Raw genomic sequence first — 20691 nt, forward strand, 5'->3', positions numbered from 1 at the left:
CAGATTCAACTTTAGATCATTTCACTGACATTTTGGAATGTTTGAAATGAATCTGTTTACTTGTGCTATTGGCTAGGTTAGTAAATTCTGGGTTACATCTCCAAGAATTTGTGAAGCTGGGTTTTTGGCAGTTGTTGAGTTAAAAAGCAATCACTGAGCAAAAATCACCTTGGAACAGGAAATGAGGATTGTCAGGTATAGTGTCCAATTGGATTCCATCTTTGAGAAGGTGTGCTGTGCCCAGCAGACAAGTATATCCCATTAGTAACTGTGGCTATTTAAGAATGAAATAAAAATATTTTTCCTTCCTATTTATGTGTATTAATTTTTCAAATGGCTACTAAATTATTAGGATATAAATACTTGTTACAATATTTAATAAACAGGACTATTAGGTATTTCTCTTGTCCCTGTGGTACTATGAAAAAATATTGAGACACTAAGGGTTCTCTAAAATGAGAAAGTTTGGGAACCTCTGAGTTAGCAACTGCAAAGAGGCATATTCAGGCTTGTCATGAAGCATATAGATACATGCACTTCTTCATTTATTAGCTAAGAGATATCTCTCTTTACTTGGAGATTGTAAAGGCACAATTTACGAAGTCATTTTATAGGACTAGGAAACACAGCATGTCAGGCACCTTCTGGACAATAGTAGTGAGGGGATTGTGGTACTCCTGACTAATACCCACCAAAAAGAAATGAGATTTGGAGCTGGAAGGGACCCAGGAGATCATCTCGCTCAGCCTGCTTATTTTACAGAGGAGGAAACTGAGGCTGGGGAAGGTAAAGTGATTTATCCCAAGTCACATAGACAGTAAGTGTCAGGCTTGGCATTTGAGCTCAGATCTTCTGACTACAAACTCAAAACACTTTATTGCTCATTCATGAATATTTCTACTTCAAAGTGTAATTGGGGGTTCTGAAATCAGGAACTATTCCACTTGACCTTTTAAAAATCTTTTTTAAAAAAATCTTAAGAAGTACAGGGATACATTTATGTGTTGTCATCTCTGAAGAGGGGCCAAGGGACTTGTCTTCCATGGTCATCAGAACATATTTAGAGTCAAGAGGCCTCAGTTTAAGTCCCATTTTCTGTTCATAATATTAATAGCTAGTATTTACATAGCACTTTGAGATTTTCAAAGGGTTTTACTCATTTGTTTCTCACACCAAGCCTGTGAAGTAGGTACTATTATCATCCCCACTTTATGGCTGAGGAAACAGACACAGAGAGGTTCAGTGACTTTCTTAGGGTCCTACAGCTCTTAAGTGTCTGATGTCATTTTTGAACTCAGGTCTTCCTGAGTTCTTGCCCCACCCATTGCACCATTAGAGAGCTATGTGTAAAATGAGGCAATTAGATTCCATGACTGTCCAGCTCCTTCTAGCTCTGAATGCTCTGAGTCATGAAAAGGAAGGGGGGGACTCAAGTTTTCTGCCTTCTAGACCATTTGCCTTAAAGAAAAGAAGGCTTTCCCTTAGGGGAGTGAAGCCTTATCTCACTAACACTGAGGAGCTGGATGCTCTTCATGTGGATCTCCTCCAGCGTTCTTTATCCTCTGTGGTGAGCATCAACTTTCCTTTTTAATACTTGGGTGAATTAGAAGCAGGAAACATACACACACTCACACATTCACATATATATGTAAGAAGGTCTCGGTGCCATGTCTTATTAGGTGGAACAAATGTATTCTTTAACTTTTTTTGAGACATTGAAACCCAATGCCCAATTTTGATAACCCCAAGCCAATGAGTTTTCTTGCACCATGTAACATGTCCATCAATGCAGTGCCAAAATGACCTAAAATCAAGAACCACCAGCAGGACTTTTCACTCTCAGCAGCCTTAATCTTTTTTTGCAGGTCCTCTACCTCTCTTTCCATTTCTTCAGCTTTCTTCCTCCATCACCTGCTTTTGTTCCTAAGAGAAGACAAAAGAGCATCAGCATTGCACATTGGTTAGTCCTCATTCCACCAAGAACCAGGCAGCTCTGTGTGTTTCTCCTGCATAAGGTGTGAGCCCTAAGTAGATTAGAAGAGGGGAAAAGGCACAAGGGATTTCTCCTCAAGGGACATTCCTGGGCAGTGAGAAAAACCATCTAGAGGTTAGGCCTCTGTAAGGGCTCATTACTTCCCCACTACTAGATACATGAAGCTAGACCTCAGGGCCAATGCTGAAATCTGTAACAGCTGAACACAAGGCCAATTGGGTTGGAATCATGGTCCTAAAGTGGGGGTGGTAGGTGGCACAGTGCTGGCCTTGGTCAGGATGACATGAGTTTGAATCCTGCCTCTGGCACTGACTGGGTATGACTGCAGTCATGTTCCTTAATTGATAATAGCACCTAGTTCCCCAGATTGTTGTGAGGATAAAAGTGAGATAATGTGTGCTTTGTTAACCTTAAAGTGATATGTAAAATGCTAGCTAAAACTTCAGCAATATTCTTAATTCTTAATTGGATGATCCAGATGTCCACATGTTTAAAAATAGGCATAAAATTCCATATAGAGAATGACTTAGAATGGGCTCAAGTCAGCTTCAAAGTGGCTTGGCCCTCTGATCAACACTGAAACAAATGTGAATCAATATCTGCTATCTCTGTTACTAGCCTGGGCTGGCTCTGGCCCCATTCCAGGAGTTTAGGCAGGGCCTCCTCTACCCCATGGCCCTGTGGGTAGGGGCTTACTGATAATGGTCCTAAGAGAACCAGGTCAGCCCCTGGATATGCTCTGGCCCCAGGACCCAGCAGTTGTGTGCTCAGGTAGGAGGATACAATTGACTCAGTCTGGGATACTTGGCATCATCCTAGCAGCCCCAAACCTCAGGGGACTCTGGAATTCACTTGCACTGTCCATGGTTCTTAGGATTACAGATGACCCCGCAGACAGCTTGGATTGTTGTAGGGTCTTTGTAGAGGACAGAGAGGCTTTGATGTGAATTCAGGGGCTTCAGTCAGAAGCAGGTGGGGGGGGGCAGCAGATCCAATCCAGTTCCCTTTGAGGTTTCCCTCTATGTGCTATGGTGTCAGAAGTACTAATCACAGGACCCGAAAGGTTCATGGCACTTTGTGCTTTTTAAGCCTTTTTAAAAACAGATGTTATGGAAGCTTTTTCCTACCACAGTTATGTACAGAAGGCCAGGAGAGTGGTTGGGTGCAGCACACAATGGCCTTGTCCCCTGGGCTCGCTTTTGCTCCTGTGTCTTTCTTGGCCTCCTCTCCTTTGTATGAGGCAGCATGGTCCTGTTGACAGCCTTAGAGTCCTCAAGACCTGGATTCAAGTCCTACCTCTGACACATCCTGGCTGTGTGACCCAGGACAAGTCATTGACCCTCCTCAGTGCCCCCAGACATTCTCTAGGACGATGCGTACAGACAGGGTGGTGCTGACTGTACTGATAGGGGAAATCTTCTCACTGTAGTTATTTCAATCACTGAGGTCACATGACCAGTTCACTCTTTCTTACATTTGCAAGAAAGAACCAAGGATTTGGGGATCAACATACTTGGGGGCCTTGAATTTAGCCCTCTACAGTGTTCAGAAAGGGCATCCCTTAGCAGATGCTATCTGAGACAAGTTTAGCAACACAAGTAAAGCCAGGACTTTCTGACCTCAAGACAGAGAGGATCCTGGAAGAGATAATGCCAGAGATGGCTGACCAGGAAATAGAATTCAAAAATAGCCTTAAGCCTGAATGTACAAGTTAGTTGGGATGGGCCTGGATCTTTGTTCCAGAGAGATTGGTCCCGGGTTTCTGCAATCTCCTGGAGAGAAAAGGCCCATTCCATTGAGTCTCAGAGAAATTCATGGATCTCCTATGGGAGAAAAACCACTGAGGGATGTTCTGTAGACTGATGATTGTATGTTAAGTTGTCTGCCTGGTATAAAAGAGAGGTAGCAGAAAAGCCTCTGGCCATTAGGTCTTTGCTTTGAGCTAATTGTGTCTTCTGGTGGACTAGAGAAACACAGACTTTGGTAGGGGCTTGTGAACTTTGAATCTCTTAGGGTGAGGATCTGTAGAATAACTTGAACTTGGAATAGACTTGCCTGGGCAGCTCATTGTGAGAGCTGGGGGGATGTTCTATGAGTGACACAAAAATCATGTGTGATCTGTACAACTATTCTGTGCACCCAGCGAGGTAGATGTGATTGACCTTATATTACAGGTGAGAAAATTGAGGAGGAGGAAAAGGCTCAAACCTAGATCTTCTGATGAAAAGTCCAGGGCCCTTTGCTTTCCACCATGTTGACCACATGAAGGCAAATTTGCCTTCCTCGTTTGTCTGCCCATCCCTTTCCTGCCATGGTGCTGGGGTTGCTTCCTAAGCATAGCCACTGATCCCAATCTCCATGTACCTTTAGCTTATGATCCAGAATAATTTTTTGTTTTCCCAGGATCTGGATCCTATCTTCTTCCATCTTCTTTTTCAATTGGTTGATGTTTTCTTCATAACTTTTCAGCTGAGAATCCATCTTTTGCTGCATTTCTATTTGTTGCTGTTCCAACAACTTCTTCTGCTCAGCTGCTTCTCTTTTTACCCTTTCACCTGATCAATGGAATAGAAAACATGAGAAGATTAAATCATCTCAATCTTCTCAGTTAATCAACAAGCATTTATTACTGCTTATTAGGGGCCAGGCATTGTACTAAGAAGTTGAGAGACCAAAAAAAAAAATTCCTGCCCTCAAGGAGCTGTCATTCTGAGAGACAAAACAACATCCAAATAATTATTCAGATGCAAGATATATAGATAGATAATGGGAGGCAACATGAATGAGGAAGACAGCATTAAAAGCTAGAGGGATGAGGCAAGGCCTTTTGAAGAAGGTGGGATTTTACCAGAGGTAGGAGTTATGAGGCAGAGCATTAATGGCATAGGGGACAGCTAGTGGAAAGACTTGGAGATAAGAGATGGCTTGTTGTGTCTGGGGAACTGCAAGTAAGTCAGTGTTGCTGAAACATATCTTGCATGGAAGACAGTAAGGTATAAGAAGCAGTTAAGGCAGGAAAGGGCCAATTTATGAAGGACTTTATATGTTGAATGGGGGACTTTATATATGATCTTAGAAGTAATAGGGAGTCATTGGAGATCATTGAGTAGGAGGATGACATGTAATATTTTGTACTGAACTCTGAACCTAAACTGATTATGTGAAAGATTGGAAATTTCTAAATTTCTTTCTTTCTTTTTTTGTGAGACAATTGGGGTTAAGTGACTTGCCTGGGGTCACATAGCTAGTATCAAGTGTCTGAGGCTGGATTTGAACTCAGATCCTCCTGACTCCAGGGCTGTTGCTCTATCCACTGCACCACCTAGCTGCCCCAAATTTCTTTTTTCTTGATTAGACCCAGGAAAGCAGAGCTGAAGAAGTCTGAGGGAGCAGCCTCTCTGACCTGCTGGTTGTGGTCACAGTTGCTGTTTGCAAATCCAGTAGGGACTGGGACAGTAGAGAAGAAGGAACCCCAAGTATTTCAGGAAAATCTTCATGTCACACTGAGGCCCTTACGGAAATTTTTGTTCCCAATCCCCTGCATGACTAGATCATCAGACCCCAGCTCCCTGGACCTTGCAAGGCCTTCTATTGTTCAATGAGAGCTTGATCTGTCTGCAGGATGGATTCTTCTGTCCTTGCCAGTGACTGTAGAAACCTTTGGAAGACCTCATCTGCTTGGACAAGCACACAAGACAGGCACACGTAATTTTTCCCAGACTGAGTCAGATTCTGAGAAGGGCAAACCTTCTGTGGTAGGAGCAATATCTGCTATATAGGCTAGAATATTCTTTTTCTTAAAAGGTATTGACAACAGTTTGGGGACATAATTGACTCAGAAGACTAAACATAGAGGCCATTGATGTGACTACTTGTCAGTGAATACCAAAAGGCCAAAGCACAGGGAGGTACAGCTATGAGCATCTCATTTCAATCCAAGCTTGAAACTGAGGTACTAGGCCAGTCTGTATCGGGCCTGGCCTATTACGACCCTCATCTGATCTAAATTCCACAGCGTTATCATTCTCTAGTCAGAAAGATGAGATTTCTGTCAAGAACTTCCAGGTGAGATGTGAACTAAAAAGCCAGCAGTGTCTAGACATTCTCCTCTTGGGTGATTATTGGTAGGAGAAAGTAAATGCTCAAACACCCAGTGGGATCAATGGAGCCCTCCTTGCACTGTCACCACTACTGGACTCCAGGTCTTTCCTCACCTTTACCCCTTTCCTGGGATCTTGATGGTAATCTTTTATCATTTTTTCTCTTTCTTTCCTGAAGAGCTGGTAACTCCCTGGCACAGAGAAGGTGCCTTAACAAATGGCTTCCATCGGGTCTGAGAGAAGTCCTTAAGCTTAGTTTGACAATATTTGGTTGATTCTTTTTCATTTTGACATATGAAATCATTCTTCTTGGATTCTAATATTTGCTGCCATTGAGACAGAGAGAAAGACAGTTAGGGAAAATGAAGCAATGTAACAGTAATAATAATAACAGATAATGATTGACATAATGCCTCAAAGGTTATCAAAGTGCCCTATTTCATTGGGGGAGGGAATGAGATTCTAAAGAAATTGTAGAGAGAAGGTCTATCTGCTATTTTTCTAGAAGGATGTATAGAATGGTAGAACAAAACCTTAAATTCTGCCTTGGGAGCTGAGATACTTGAACTCTGGTTTTAAATCTACTACTTTTTATTTGTTACCATGGACAAGTCACCTATGCTCTTTGGGGTCCAAAGTCCTCACTTTCTAAATGAGGTGATTACATCACATGATCTTCCATATCCCTGCCAGTCCCAAGCCTATAATAATGATTCTCTCTTTCGGGTGGGCCAAATGAGTACTACCAAGGTAAGTAAGATTGAGCAGACAGTTGGACTGACAGGAGATGCTCCTAGAAGGAATCCCAGGGTGATAGTGGTGGGAGGGTGTGTAGAGATGAGTGAGTCTGTGAGCACAAGAAAAAATGTGCTCTGAGAAAGCCATGATGCCATCTATTCAGCAAAAATGGGAGTGGGTGATATTTTGTCCTTGAAGGAATGACTGATTTTAATGTGTCACAAGGAAGAAGCATCTTTTCTTGACAAGTGGGATTTATGCCTTCATGCCTGTAGCTCTCTAGAGAAACCAGGCTCTTCTGTGATGAACTAGGGATAGAGACCCAAAGGTAAAAAAAGAAAATGAGAATAGTCTGATCAGTCTCTAGGATTCACTCAGAAAAGAGAGGTAACAAGAAGGATAAATAGTTGAGAGAACATACCACCAATTCCTTCTGGAATTTGTGTGTGTCATCTTTGAAAGAATGTGTCATGAAAATTGAGATGGCTTCTTTCTCACAGTCTGTGTGTAGATTTAGAAGGTCCTGGAAGGTCTCTGTAGGGAAGTCCAACTCCAGCACCATCTGCTCTACATAATGCCTGGCAGCTTTTTGCACAGCAGCTGGGTTCTCAATCTGAGTCAATGCTGACATTGCATTCTCCAGGCAGGCAATGTCTCCACTAGAGATTGTCTTCACATAGATCTCCAGCAGCTTTCCCAACCCTGATAGACAAGATGGAATGGAAGATGAGGTAAAGAACAACCTGTATTCATTTTGGTCCAAGTGTTTATTATCTAGGAGAACCCATGCCTAGCTAAGCATCTTTTTGACAGTATCCTTGGGGAGTGGCTTCCAATCATAACTAGATAATTTTGACTGAAGGAGAGAGCGTGATGATTCAAGGCAACCTCTTCAATGTTTTAACTATTTAAATGGTTAGGAAGTCTCAATTATTTATCACACCTACATATATGTCTTGGCAAATGCTTCTCATTTCTTCTCATTTTGACCTCTGGAGTTAAGAGGAATGGCTCTAAGCCTCCTTCCATGGTCTTGTTCTTGTGTGAACTTCAGTCCTTTTACAGATTTTAGTTATCTTGTTCTGGAAATGTTTGCCTTTGTCTATGTCTTTCCTAAAGTGAGGTGCCTAGAAGTGAACACAGAATACCAGATGTGGCTTAACTGGATGCAAGTATCTGGCTCATTCTTGGCAACAATATAACTTTGCATTTGAGATTGCTGTCTTGTACTGAGTTATTAATCCATGTAATTCTTTAGATCTTTTCCCCAACAACTATTTTCTATCTCTCTCTCCCCTCTCATCTTGTTGAGTTGATTTTTATACCGAAATGGAGAACTTTGCATTTATTCTTTGAAGATTGCATCATTCATTTAGAGTCATTGTTTTATTCTGCCAGGATAACATTGTATCTCATTTCTTTCATTCAATGTATTAGTTATTCTTCTGAGCTCTATGCCATCTGCACATTGGATCACTATTCTGTTTACATCATCTTTAACTTTGTCGGTGTTATTGAGAATGTTCAAAAACCTTGACACGTGGCATTATAGACTTCCCTTCAATTTGACCTGAAGTTATTATTATCATTGTTATTATTTTGCGAGGCAGGCAGGGTTAAGTGACTTACCCAGGGTCACACAGCTAGTAAGTGTCAAGTGTCTGAGCCTGGAGTTGAACTCAGGTCCTCGTAACTACAGGGCCGATGCTTTAACCAATATGTCACCTAGGTGCTCCTGACCTTAAGTAAATAAGGGTTATTTTGGAGTTCTGTCATTTTATATGTTCTGAATCTACCTGACAGTATTGCCGTCTATTTTACATGTCTATCTTGTTCAGAATCATAGCATGAGGCACTGTTTAATATTCTGTTGAATGAAATCTAACTATGCTATGTTGACATTATTTCTCTGATCCAGTTACAGTATCAAACAAGGAAAGTTGCTTAATCTGCTGGATTTCAGTGACCACTGCTTCCCTTTTTTAGTGCTTATAAACCATCCCCTTAATAATGTGCTCCAGAATATCGTCAAAAACAGAAGTCAAAGTCATGCATTTGTACTTTGCTAAATCCACTCACTTCACCTTTCTCTACACTTGTGGTTCCTTCTAATTTAATTTAATATAATTTAATCTCCATCAAAGATCACTGACATTGTCTCAAAGTACGTATTCCTAGGCATTTTTTAACTGAAAGGTAGAGAAACAAGAACAATACAAACCAAGCCCATAAGGACATTAAAACAAAAATCTTACAATACCTGTACGCATACAAAGAAACAAAGGACACACATCTAATCCCAATCAAGAATGCAATGGTGTAAAGAAAACTCACGATTCCCATTGACCATGATTCCACCATTAAGGGTCTTGGGTTTTGCATTGGAAAAGATGTAAGAGCAGAAGTTGTCTGCCTGATCCTTGAATGCAAGCTCCAGCTGGCTTTCTTGGGCATTTTCAAGAGGAGCTAAGGGTGACTTATCATTTGTTGGACAGTCAAATGTAAAACACCGTTCTGGAAAGAATTATCTGATGCACTCTTGTAGAGTGTTGGCCTTTTGAATTTCAGGGTGCTTGTCTGAGGGACAAGGAAAAAGAGATCATGGTAAGATACAGGCCTGGGAGAAGAGGGTGATGAAGATGCTTAAGACTGTTAACTGCTATATTCAAGTCTTCATATATCCAATTCAAAGATAGAATGATAGACACAGAATTTTTAAAACTAGAAGTGATTAGGGAGAGATTATTAGAAATCAAACAACAGTTCACTTCTTGTAAGGATAATGTTTTGTGATATTCAGAGGAGATACCTAAAGCATGCTGAGAAAACAGATTTGCCCCACATCTGAACGGAACCTCTCACAGATTCATAGTTGAGCTACGGTTAGATAGAACTCGGCAAATTAGTGGACTAATTATAGATAATGTAGAAAGAGAACTGTGGGTCCCCAAAATGAATAGGACCCAAGAGCTGAAGGCTAAGATCAAGCAGAAGACAGACTCACAGGTTAATAAATGGACATGGTCCTTCTGTGAGGTCAATAATAATTCTACGACTACGAACAGAATTAGCCATTGAGAAGAAATGGTCTCAGAAGTCATTTTCAATACTTCTTTCTCAATCCATGTCCTTTATAACCAGTTAGTTGCATTCTACCCCCATATCATCTCTTGAATTCATTGCCTTCTATAAGCTTCCCCGCCACAGTTACCTGAGCTCAGGTCCTCATTACCTCTCACCTTGACTTTTGCAGTAGCCTTCTATCTGGTCTCCCTGCATCCACTTCCTCCTCTCTCCTACTTATCCCACACATTACCAAATTGATATAACAGATGGACAAGTCTGATTAGGGTATTGCCTGGCTCAAGAAACTAGCTATAGTGCTTCCTTAGTGCCTCTGGAACCAAATACAAATGTGACTCTTTGCTATTAAGCCTTTCCCAACCTGGTTCTAATCCTTCTAGATTGTATTCATATTATTTTCCTTCCATCCTCTATTTCAATCACACTGGCCTTCTTATTCTCTGTGTATGACATTCCATCACTCATGTGCATGTTTCTGGCCAGGGAGCTCTATACCTGGGCTTTTCTCCCTATCACCTTTTCCTCTTGGAGCCTGTAACTCTCTGCAGCCCTCTGTTTTGACAGTACCTCCTACAGAGGCCTTCGATGATCCTCATGGTCCTTTAGTTCTTTCCACTTCCTTTGTTCTCCCCATTTATTCTGTGCATATTTTTACTTACTTATCTTTCACATGTTTTCTCCCACTAGCACGTAACCTTTTTGAAGGTAGGCATTTTTGTCTGTGTATGCTGAGTATCTAGCACACTCCCTTGGGTGGAGTAGATATTTAATGAATGCCTTTTGACTGGCATTGAAGGAACTCATTGCCAAGCCTGGTTGAGTGATATTTCTAGTGAGATCAGCATCTCTGCCTGTACGTCATTAAGGAATTATCAGCATACAATGAAAATAGTGCATGATTAGAGATTTGTACAGTTAGATTTATAATCCCTTAGGAAGTGTTACAAGAAGAAAGGGTACTAGAGCAATGACAGAGCTGAATGATGGTCAGTTTGAAATCTTTAGGCTAAGATATCTTTGAGAGAATCATAACCAGTGTTTCTCTAGAATTCTCAAGGGGAGAAACTCTCTGTCATCACTTGCTAATGGATGTATAGCTATGTGTTTTTGGGATATATTGGAGTCCAAACTCTTCATTTTACAGATGAAAAAATTGAGGCTCAGAGACATTAAATCACTTGTCCAAAGTCACATGAGAAGTAAACACTGAAGTCGTTATTTGAACCCAGGGCCTCTGATTCCAAATGTCATTCCCATTTTGATGTACAACATGCCTTCTCAAGGATATGGCTATCTATCTCTTGTTATGAACCAGGTCTGTGCTGTTACTAGAGAGGAAGAATTCCTCAGGCTGTGCCCTGGACTGAATGAAATAATACTTAAAATCAAGTCATTCCCTTTTATTGAAATTCCATGCTCACCAACCAACTTTACAGGACATTCAGAAACATTGGCCTCCTTTGTAAATTTATAAGATACAAACCCATCACAGAGGTTGGTAAAAATCTGTTATCTCAGGGACTACTACCCCCTGGGAGAAGTCACTAAATTATGGAAATTCTGGAGCTACCAAAAAGAAATTAACTGACCCTCACCAAAGCCATGTGAGCCTTGAGAGCTTTCAGCCTCCATTTCTATAGTCCATGAGATTCAAAAGAATAAGCCCTAGGAATAAACAGCTAAGCACCAAAGAAAAAGAAAAAAAAATTGTTGTCCATTCCCCTTCTATTGCCAAGGGTCACTCATGGCCTAAACTTAACTCCTAATAAATTACTTTTACTGAGTTTCAAGGCATTTTCCAGGTATTCATCTGAGGTGATAGGGTGGCCATCTACCTCAAGCTCCAGGGTGAAATCCCACACAGTCCACACAAAGTCTGGGAAGAAGCCCACAAACTCTGCTGAGTCTTCTCCTCCGAGAGCATCAGGTGAGGATTTGACTTTGATTAGCTTTGTCAGCTCTGTTATATATCTAAGATCATGGATAAGGAAAAAGAAACACCCACCAGCCTCATCAGTTCCCATTTTTACTTGTAGGATATTCCCTTCCCTGCAGTGAGTACCTTCCCTTTTGTACTCATGGGATTTCAATCACTGATTTAAAAAGGGAAAGGAAAGGCTTTTCAGGGGATTTCCTGATCAACCTGATGTTTCTTCAGTCAAGTTGGTGAGACCCCAGGTTTCATTATGATTCCTGATTGTTGTAGTATTAGAACATAAGGTCTTGTACTGAACCAGCCAGTTAAGAAGCACGTATTAAATGTTCATTGTGCATCAGGCAGTGTTCTAAGGGCAGGTGTACAAATAAAGGCAAAAACGTGGTCTCTGCTCTCAAGGAGTTCATATTCTAATGGAGGAGATAATAAGCAAATGATTAATGTAGTCTATATACATGCATATAAGGCATATATATCTATATGGATATATCTGTGTATGAATGTACTGATATCAATGTTTATATATGTATATGTGTGTATACATATATACACATATACATATATGTGTGTATACATAAATATATACGCATATATATGCATGTATATATTCACACACATATTTAAAAATATCAGGCATCCCCAGAGGAATGCCTGTAGTATGTGGAGATTGAGAAAGATCCCTTGCTGAAGTGGGGATTTGAATTGAATCTTGGAGGAAACAAGGGAAGGTAGGAATTGGAAGGGAAAAGGGAGACATGTGCAGATATGAAGAACAGTCAGTAAAAACTCACTGAGTGAAAAGATAGAATGCCAAGTAAGAGAAAGAGCAAGAAGATGAGTGTGGTTTGATTCTGGAGCATGAGGAGGAATTGTGTAAGAAGACTGTAAATGTATGAAAGAGCATGTTGGTAAAGGCTTTGAAAGCCAGACAGAAAATTTTATATTTGATCCTGGGGGTGATAAGATTCACTGGAGTTTATTAAGCTGATGATGAGTGACATTGTCAAATCTGTGCATTATGAAAATTACCTTCACAACTGAATAAAGGGGAGGGGCTGGGGAGGAGAGAAATTTGAGGCAAGGAGACCGACCAGCTGTCTAATGAAATAGTCCAGGTATGAGGTGATAAGGACCTGCACCAGAATTGTAGCAATATCTGAGGAAAGAAGGGGGTGCATGGGATAGATATTATGAAGATAGAAATGAAAGCTCATGAAAACAGATTGAATACAGGGAATTAGAAAGAAGGAAGAGTTGAGGATGATACCTAAGTGAAGAGGTTAGAGAACAGGGGGTGGAAGTGTTGATGACATTAATAAGAAGTTGTGAAGAGAGAAAGGTTTGGGGAAAAGATAATTCTGTTTTGGACATGTTGAGTTTGAGATGTCCACAGGACATCCAGTGTGAGGTGTCCAATAGGCTACTAGAAATGAGAACCTAGAGCTCAGCAGAAAGGTTAGGGCTGGATAAGTAGGTCTGAGTATCATCAGCATAGAGAGGATAACTGAATCCATTGGAACCAATGAGATTACCAAGTAAGAAAGTAGAATGGAAAAAGAGAAGACAGCTCAGGGCAGAATCATTCAGGACACCAAAGGCCAGTGGCCATTACCTGAATGAAGATCCAGCATAAGAGATGAGGAGTGGTCAGACAAGTAGGAGGAGAAACAGGAGAAATTGTGTCATGAAAATCTAGGGAGGGTATCTAGGAGAAGAGCTTGATCCACAGTGGCAAAGGCTTCAGAGAAGTCAAAAAGGATGAGGATTGAGAAAAGACTAGTACTTAAGTTTATTGTCAACTTTGAATAGAGGAGGTTCAGTTGAGTGATGTGGTCAGAATGCAGACTGCAGAGGGGTTAGAAGAAAGTGAGAGGAAGGGGGGTAGAAGTACTGATTACAGACATTCTTCTCAGTAAGTTTCACTATTAAAGAAAGTAGGGATATAAGATTGTAGCTTTTTGAGATAGGATTGAGTGAAGGTTTTTTTTAGGGTTGGAGAAGACATGGCTGATTTTATAGATGACAGGGATGCAGCTTATAGATCGAAGATTAGTCAAAGGACAAAGATGATAGAGGGGAAAACATGTTAGAAAAGACAGAATGAGATGGAATCCAGGGAGCATGTAAGGGGTTTGCTTTGGCCAGGAGAAGGACCATCTCTTCATGTGAGACTGGGGTGAAGGATGGGAAATAGAGGAAGACATATGAGTGATGTGTGATGAGAAGAGGGGAGAAGAAGAGGGCTGGCGGTGATAAGGCAGAGACAAAGATGGAATAACTGAAACATTTCAGAGTTCTTGAACATGAAGTGGAATACTGATATCTAATGGCAACTTCAACCAAGGTCCACTCCAGGCATCATTTGTGGGCCTTGTGCCAACCTGTCATGTGAGGATCAGTCAATCTGGTTTGGGGACATTGAACCAAAAGGTTGGCCTCCTAGTGATGGGTGTTTCTGGGGAGAGTAACTCATGATGACAGCTCCTAAAGTGTGGATAGTTTATTATCTATCCTGGCGAGGCATCATTGGCCTTGGGCATGTCATGGATATTCTGAAGTTCTTAAAGGAGACTGCATCTTTTCCAAGGCTTGGTGGTTGATGGTGATCATGCTATTATAGATGAAAGTGCTGCTGAGCAGGATGGCCAGGGCGAAGATCCATGAGTCTTTCTTGGAGTCACCCTACAAAACAGATTATCTCAGTGAGCCTATTAGTCAACCCTTCATCCATGACACTGTATGACCCTTAGAGTCAGTGGTCAATTCCACTGGAGTCAGGGAATACTCATCTGTTCAAAATTTGATGCTTTAGGGTTGGGGCTGGAGATTGTAGTCTAAGTCATTGCCTGGAATCTATGCATAAAAGATTACCTATCTGTTCTGTCTATCTATTTATCTAACTATCTGTCTATCTATCTTTCTGTCTGTCATTTGATTGGTCTATATTTTATCTGGTCACCTTTCTAATCTAACCAATCAGAGAAAGATCAAGATTGGCAAAGCTGATGTCTATTTTTGCATTCAGTTTCTTTTTTAATAACATTTTATTTTTCCCTCTATTACATGTTAAAAGAAATTTTGACATTTGTTTTTTTTCAAGTTTTGAGTTCCAAATTCTATCCCTTCCTCCCTCTATTCCCCTTCTCTGAGATGCTAAGCAATGTGATATAAGTTATGTGCAATCATGTAAAATATTTCCATTTTAGTCACTTTGTACAAGAAAACTTGAACAGAAATAAAAAAGAATGAAAGAAAGAGAAAGGAAGAAGGGAAGAAAGCAAGACAGAAAAGAAAAATTACTATGCTTCAGTCTGTATTTAGATATCAGTTCTTTCTGTAGAGGCAGATAGCATGTTTCATCATGAGTCCTTTGGGATTCTCTTAGATAGTTGTATTGCTGCGAATTGCTAACTCATTCACAATTCTTCATTATACAATAGTACTATTACTGTGTACAATGTTCTCCTGATTCTCTTCACTTAACTTTCATTAGTTCACATTAGTTTCTCCAAGTTTTTCTGAAATATGCCTGCTCATCATTTCTTATAACCCAATAGTATTCCATCACAACCCCTACCACAACTTGTGCAGCCATTCCCCAAAGATGAGCATCCTCACAGTTTCCAGTTCTTTGCCTCCACAAAATGAGCTGCTATAAATATTTTTGTACATGGCAGTCCTCTTCCCATTTATATGATCTCTTTGGGATACAGACTTAGAAGTGGTATTGCTAGATGAAAGGGTATACACAGTTTGATTGCCTTTTGGGCATAGTTCCTAATTGCTTTCCAGACTGTTTGGATCAGTTCACAACTCCACCACTAGTGCCTTAGTGTCCCAATTTTCCCACATCCTTTCTAACACTTATCATTTTCCTTTTTCTGGTCATATTAGCCAATCTGATAGGTATGAAGTGGTACCTCAGACTTATTTTAATTTGTATTTCTCTCATTAATAGTGATTTAGAGCATTTTTATATGACTACAGATAGCTTTGATTTCTTTGTCTGAAAACTGCGTGTTTGTGTCCTTTGACCATTTATGAATTGGAAGATGACTTGTATTCTTATAAATGCGACTCAGTTCTCTACATATTTGAGAAATTATACTTTTATCGAACATACTTACTGGAAAATTTACCCCCAGTTTTCTGCTTTCCTTCTCATTTTAGTTGCATTGGTTTTGATTGTGCAACAACTTTTTAAATTACACAATAAAAATTATCTATTTTATATTTTGTAAGGCTTTCTATATCTTATTTGGTCCTAAATTCTTCTCTTATTCTTAGTTCTGACAGGTAAACTATTCCAGGCTCTCTTGTTTTCCTTATGGTATCACCCTTTAAATGTACATCATGTATCCATTTTGACCTTATCTTGGTATACGATTTGAGTTGTTAGTCTATACCTAGTTTATGCCATACTGTTTTCTAGTCTTCCCGCCCAGTTTTGGTCAAATAATACGTTTTTGTCCCAAAAGCTTGGATTTTTGGCTTCATCATATCCTGGTCATTTACTGCAATGTATTCTATATATAATGTATTCCAATGATCCACCACTATTTTTCTCAGCCAGTATTAGATTGTTTTGATAATTACCAATTTATAATACAGTTTGAGATCTGGTAAGGCTAGACCACTTTATTTCACATTTTCTTTCATTGACTCTCTTGATATTCTTGACCTTTTGTTCTTCCAGAAGAATGTAGTCATTATTTTTTTCTAGCTCCATAAAATAACTTTTTTTGTAGTTTAATTGGTATGGCACTGAATAAATAGATTAATTTAGGTAAGGTTTTTTTTAAATTATTATATTGGCTCGGCCTATCCATGAACAATGACTATTTTCCCAATTGTTTAGATCTGACTTTATTTGTGTAAAAAGTATTTTGTAATTGTATTCATATAATTCTTGGAGTTGTCTTGGCAAGTAGAGTCCCATATATTTTATATTGCCTACAGTTTTAAAAGTAGAATTTCTCTTTCTATCTGTTGCTGCTGGGCTTTGTTGCTTATATATAGAAATGTTGATCATTATTATGAGTTTGTTTTATAGCCTTCAACTTTGCTGAAGTTGTTAATTATTTCAACTAGTTTTTTAGTTGATTCTCTAAGTATACCATCATATCATCTGCAAGGAGTGATAGTTTTGTTTCCTCATTGCCTATTCTAATTCCTTTAATATTTTTTCTCCTCTTATTGCTATAGCTAACATTTCAAAGTACAGTATTGAGTAATAGTGGTGATAATAGGCATCTTTGCTTTACCCCTGATTGCATTTGGAAGGCTTCTCCTTTATTCCCATTTTAGATGATGCTTGTTGATGGTTTTAGATAGATATTACTTATATTTTTAAGTTAAGCTCCATGTGACTTTTTCTGCACTTATTGAGACAATCGTATGATTTCTGTTGGTTTTGTTATTGAGATGGTCAGTTATGATGATAGTTTTCATCATGTTGAATCAGCCTTGAGTTTCTGGTATAAATCCCACCTAGTCATTCAGTTTCATCAAGCAAGCAAGAGACCCAAAAGAGAGATAGGAGGTAGCCTATGTCATGCAACAAAATTCCCACTACCACCTGGACCAGCAACTCCCCTAAGACTTGGAGAGAGACAGCCCAGGTCTCTGAACCCAAGATTGCTCTGCCTCTTGGAATGAAAATGCCATCTAGACAATCCAACCACCTTCCATCCTGGACCCCAGAGCTATGATTTGGGGAAAGACCCTGTTGAGGTGAGAAATCATTTCAGATAAAGGGCTTTCCTTCTTTGTTACCACCAACACCAACTTCCAGCAATAGGCAGACAGGCCCAAGAGGCCTGGAAAGGGCAAATCACCAGTCCTACTGGCAGCCCAACTCCAGCTCCCATCATTCCTGGGTAGAAACCTCGATAGAGGTGCCTCCCTATGAATGTCTCTTCAGGTACTGAAGCCACAGCTACTGAAGTTAAAGGAAAAATGTTTTTTGCTGCCAAAATCCTTGGCATTCTGAAGTAGCTCAATAGCAGAAACTGATGTGATTTTATTAGTGGAAAGAAGAGGCACTACTGACTGGGTTGGCTCTGTACCATAAAGAAGGACCCTGAGACCTCTCTATCTGCCTTGAAGCTGAAATTTCTTCTGTGTTTCTCATCCACTAGAATGGGAACTCCTGGGGAGCAGGAACTGTTTTTTTTTTTTTAAATATCCAGCATTCAGTAAAATCTTGTAAAAAGCTTTTTTTCTTTGCCAAGGGAAAGGACCTTGGTAATTAAATTCTCCAGTTTCCATCGGTGACTTGGACTCCAGGGACCATCATGCCCTTCATGTCTCCCCCAGATTAAGCTGATCACTTGAAATCTCATCCCCCTGCTGGTTGACTGAATTTTTGATTCTCAACAATTTCATATCTCCCTCAATTGCCTCTGCCCTCTAACTGGAGGGTTGGAGAAAATTCCTCCCAAAGCCTTCTTTTAAAGGAAGCTCAGATTAGAACTTTCCAGATGTCTCTCCATTTTCTATCAGCAACTCTGGTGTTGACTCTATGCAATGTCATGCCCCTGCACAGGATTTCCCGTTTCCCCCCTCCCCCATTGTCAGCTTCCTTTTGTCTTTCTCCATGAGTTTGTAAACTTCTTCCCTTTTTCTTTCCTTTTCTTATTGGAGCCTCAGAACTTAGCACAGTGCCTGGCACATATTAGTTGCTTAATATATTTTTTTGATTTGACTCGGCGTGGTCATAGTGTTGTTGGGAAGGACAATAGGTCCTTTGCTCTTAAGACTTCACAATTTCCCCTTGAGATTCTGCCCATGAATGTGGACCTCAATGGGGATAAGGTAAGCTTGGCAAGGAATCTGATGCTAAGGAGCAGGGGGCCTCAACAGGCCAGCTCAGCTACACATAGAGATGGTTCTATTCAGGTGCCCATACCCAAGCCAGCAATTTCAGCTCTTTTACGCTCACAGAGGAAGTGTGGGGTCCTTGCAGTTGAAAAACCCTAAAGAACAAGAATATCCACGTGAAAAAAAAGCAAACGTCATATGTTAGAGGATGTGTTATGAGATCATCAGTTTCCCTGGCTTTCATAAACACCCTGCCAATAGTTCACAGCTATGAACTATCGCATATTCATTTGCATATAAGCTTTGCAAAGCATTTTACAGAGATTATCTCACTTGAGCCCAACAGTAATCCTAGGATGTAGGTGCTATTATTATCCCCATTTTACAGATAGGGAAACTGAGTTAGAAAGGGTTTAAGTGGCTTTGCCAGGGTCACAGAGCTCATGACTGTCTGAGGTAGAAGTCAAAGTCAGATCTTTCCGACCCCAAGTTCAACACTCCAGCCACTATGTCCCCTGGCTGCTCCTTGAAGGCAGGGACTGGGTGACTTTGGTACTTTTGTCCCCTGAGCCAGAGTAGGTTCTTAGCAACTGCTTGCAATTAGATAGACTGCTAATTTTCATTCACTGGTGAATTTATAGCCTGCAGGAACAAGTTCAGACATGGGTTTTTATAGGTCTTTTAAAACAAATGGGAACCACCTGCAAGAAATGGGATTCCCAGACAATAGGTCTGACCTGAGGTCCCGTGCCAGACTCATGTTGGGGTTTTGGTCAGCTTCCTCTTTTGGCCCATCTTCTTCTACAGGTAGAACTTTTGGGAAGTCCTGGATACACTGAGAGTAGTAGGACCCTGTGATGGGTCCTTTATGTTCAACCTGGCATGGCCTTCTTCCTCAATGTGATGGCAGCATCCCAGAGCCCAGGCTGCAGTCCCAGACCCCTCCCACTTGATCACCCCACAGATACATTGTACAAGCAGCCCTTGGCAGTAGGCGTTTGTACGCATACACAGGCCTGCCAGGTATAAGAGGTCATTCCTTCTTAGCTCAGGCAGAACCAGAGAGGGGAATTGAGTGAGCAGAATGTCACAAATTAATTTACCTTTTCCACGTCTCCAAGGCCTTCAGTATCAAGCAGAACTAAGGCATGGTCCGGTTTGCTGGGGTGAGGGACTCACCACATCCAGATGCCCTTTGTGTGAGACTGCACAGTGGAGCCAAGGGAGAAGCCTGCAAGGGAAGGGTGAGACATGAGGGCCCAGGGAGGCAGGGAGCCCAGAGGCTGCAGCAGCCCCTAAAGGGAGAAGATGGGGAGCTCCTCAGTGGGGAAAGAATGAGAACGAGGATCAGAGTTAGCATTTATGCAGCTCGTTTTATGTGTGTTCTCTCCTTCTGTCTTCACAGTAATGCTGTGAACTAGGTGTTTCTTTTATCTCCACTTCACAGAGGCAGAAACTGAGACTGAGGGAGGTAAATTACTAGGCCTGGGCCACACAGCCAGTGAGCAGCTGAGGCAGCTTTCACACTCAAGTACTCCTGGTTCTACATTATCCAATATCAGCAGCTAGATATGGAGGAATGCATGCATTCAGTTCACCCAGAGCACTGTGAGATTAGACTTAGGGGGTAAGATCTATGATAAAGATGGCAAACAAGATCAATGAGAGCTTCCAGTGTGCCTGGAGACAGCACCTTTCTTGACAGATTCAGCCACACCCAAAGCTGCAAAAAGTTTAGACCAACTCCAGAAACTTGAGCGTAGAGAATGAAGAGCAGCCCAGAGGAGAGCATGATGGCAGTGTTGGTAAAGAGCAAAGAAGGACACAGGACAGCTGTGGGACCCTGGGCAAGTCATTGAATCTCTGTGCGCCCCTCCCTCACCCAGCCCCCAGGAAACCTGAAGTGACAGAGAAGGAGCTGATCTACATGAGAAGTAAAGTCTGTACTGCAGGGGTCACAGGACAGTAGCGCACACACACACACACACACACACACACACACACACACACACACACAC

General features: G+C 40.9%; 1 pseudogene; it reads right to left on the bottom strand.

Moving 5' to 3' along the window:
* Nucleotides 1–1748: 1748 nt before the first annotated feature.
* LOC114030667 overlaps nt 1749–20691 on the bottom strand; it is a 25390-nt pseudogene continuing 6447 nt past the window's right edge.

The sequence above is a fragment of the Vombatus ursinus genome, unplaced genomic scaffold (assembly GCF_900497805.2).
Source record: "Vombatus ursinus unplaced genomic scaffold, bare-nosed wombat genome assembly UNPS02005264.1, whole genome shotgun sequence".
Lineage (NCBI taxonomy): Eukaryota > Metazoa > Chordata > Mammalia > Diprotodontia > Vombatidae > Vombatus > Vombatus ursinus.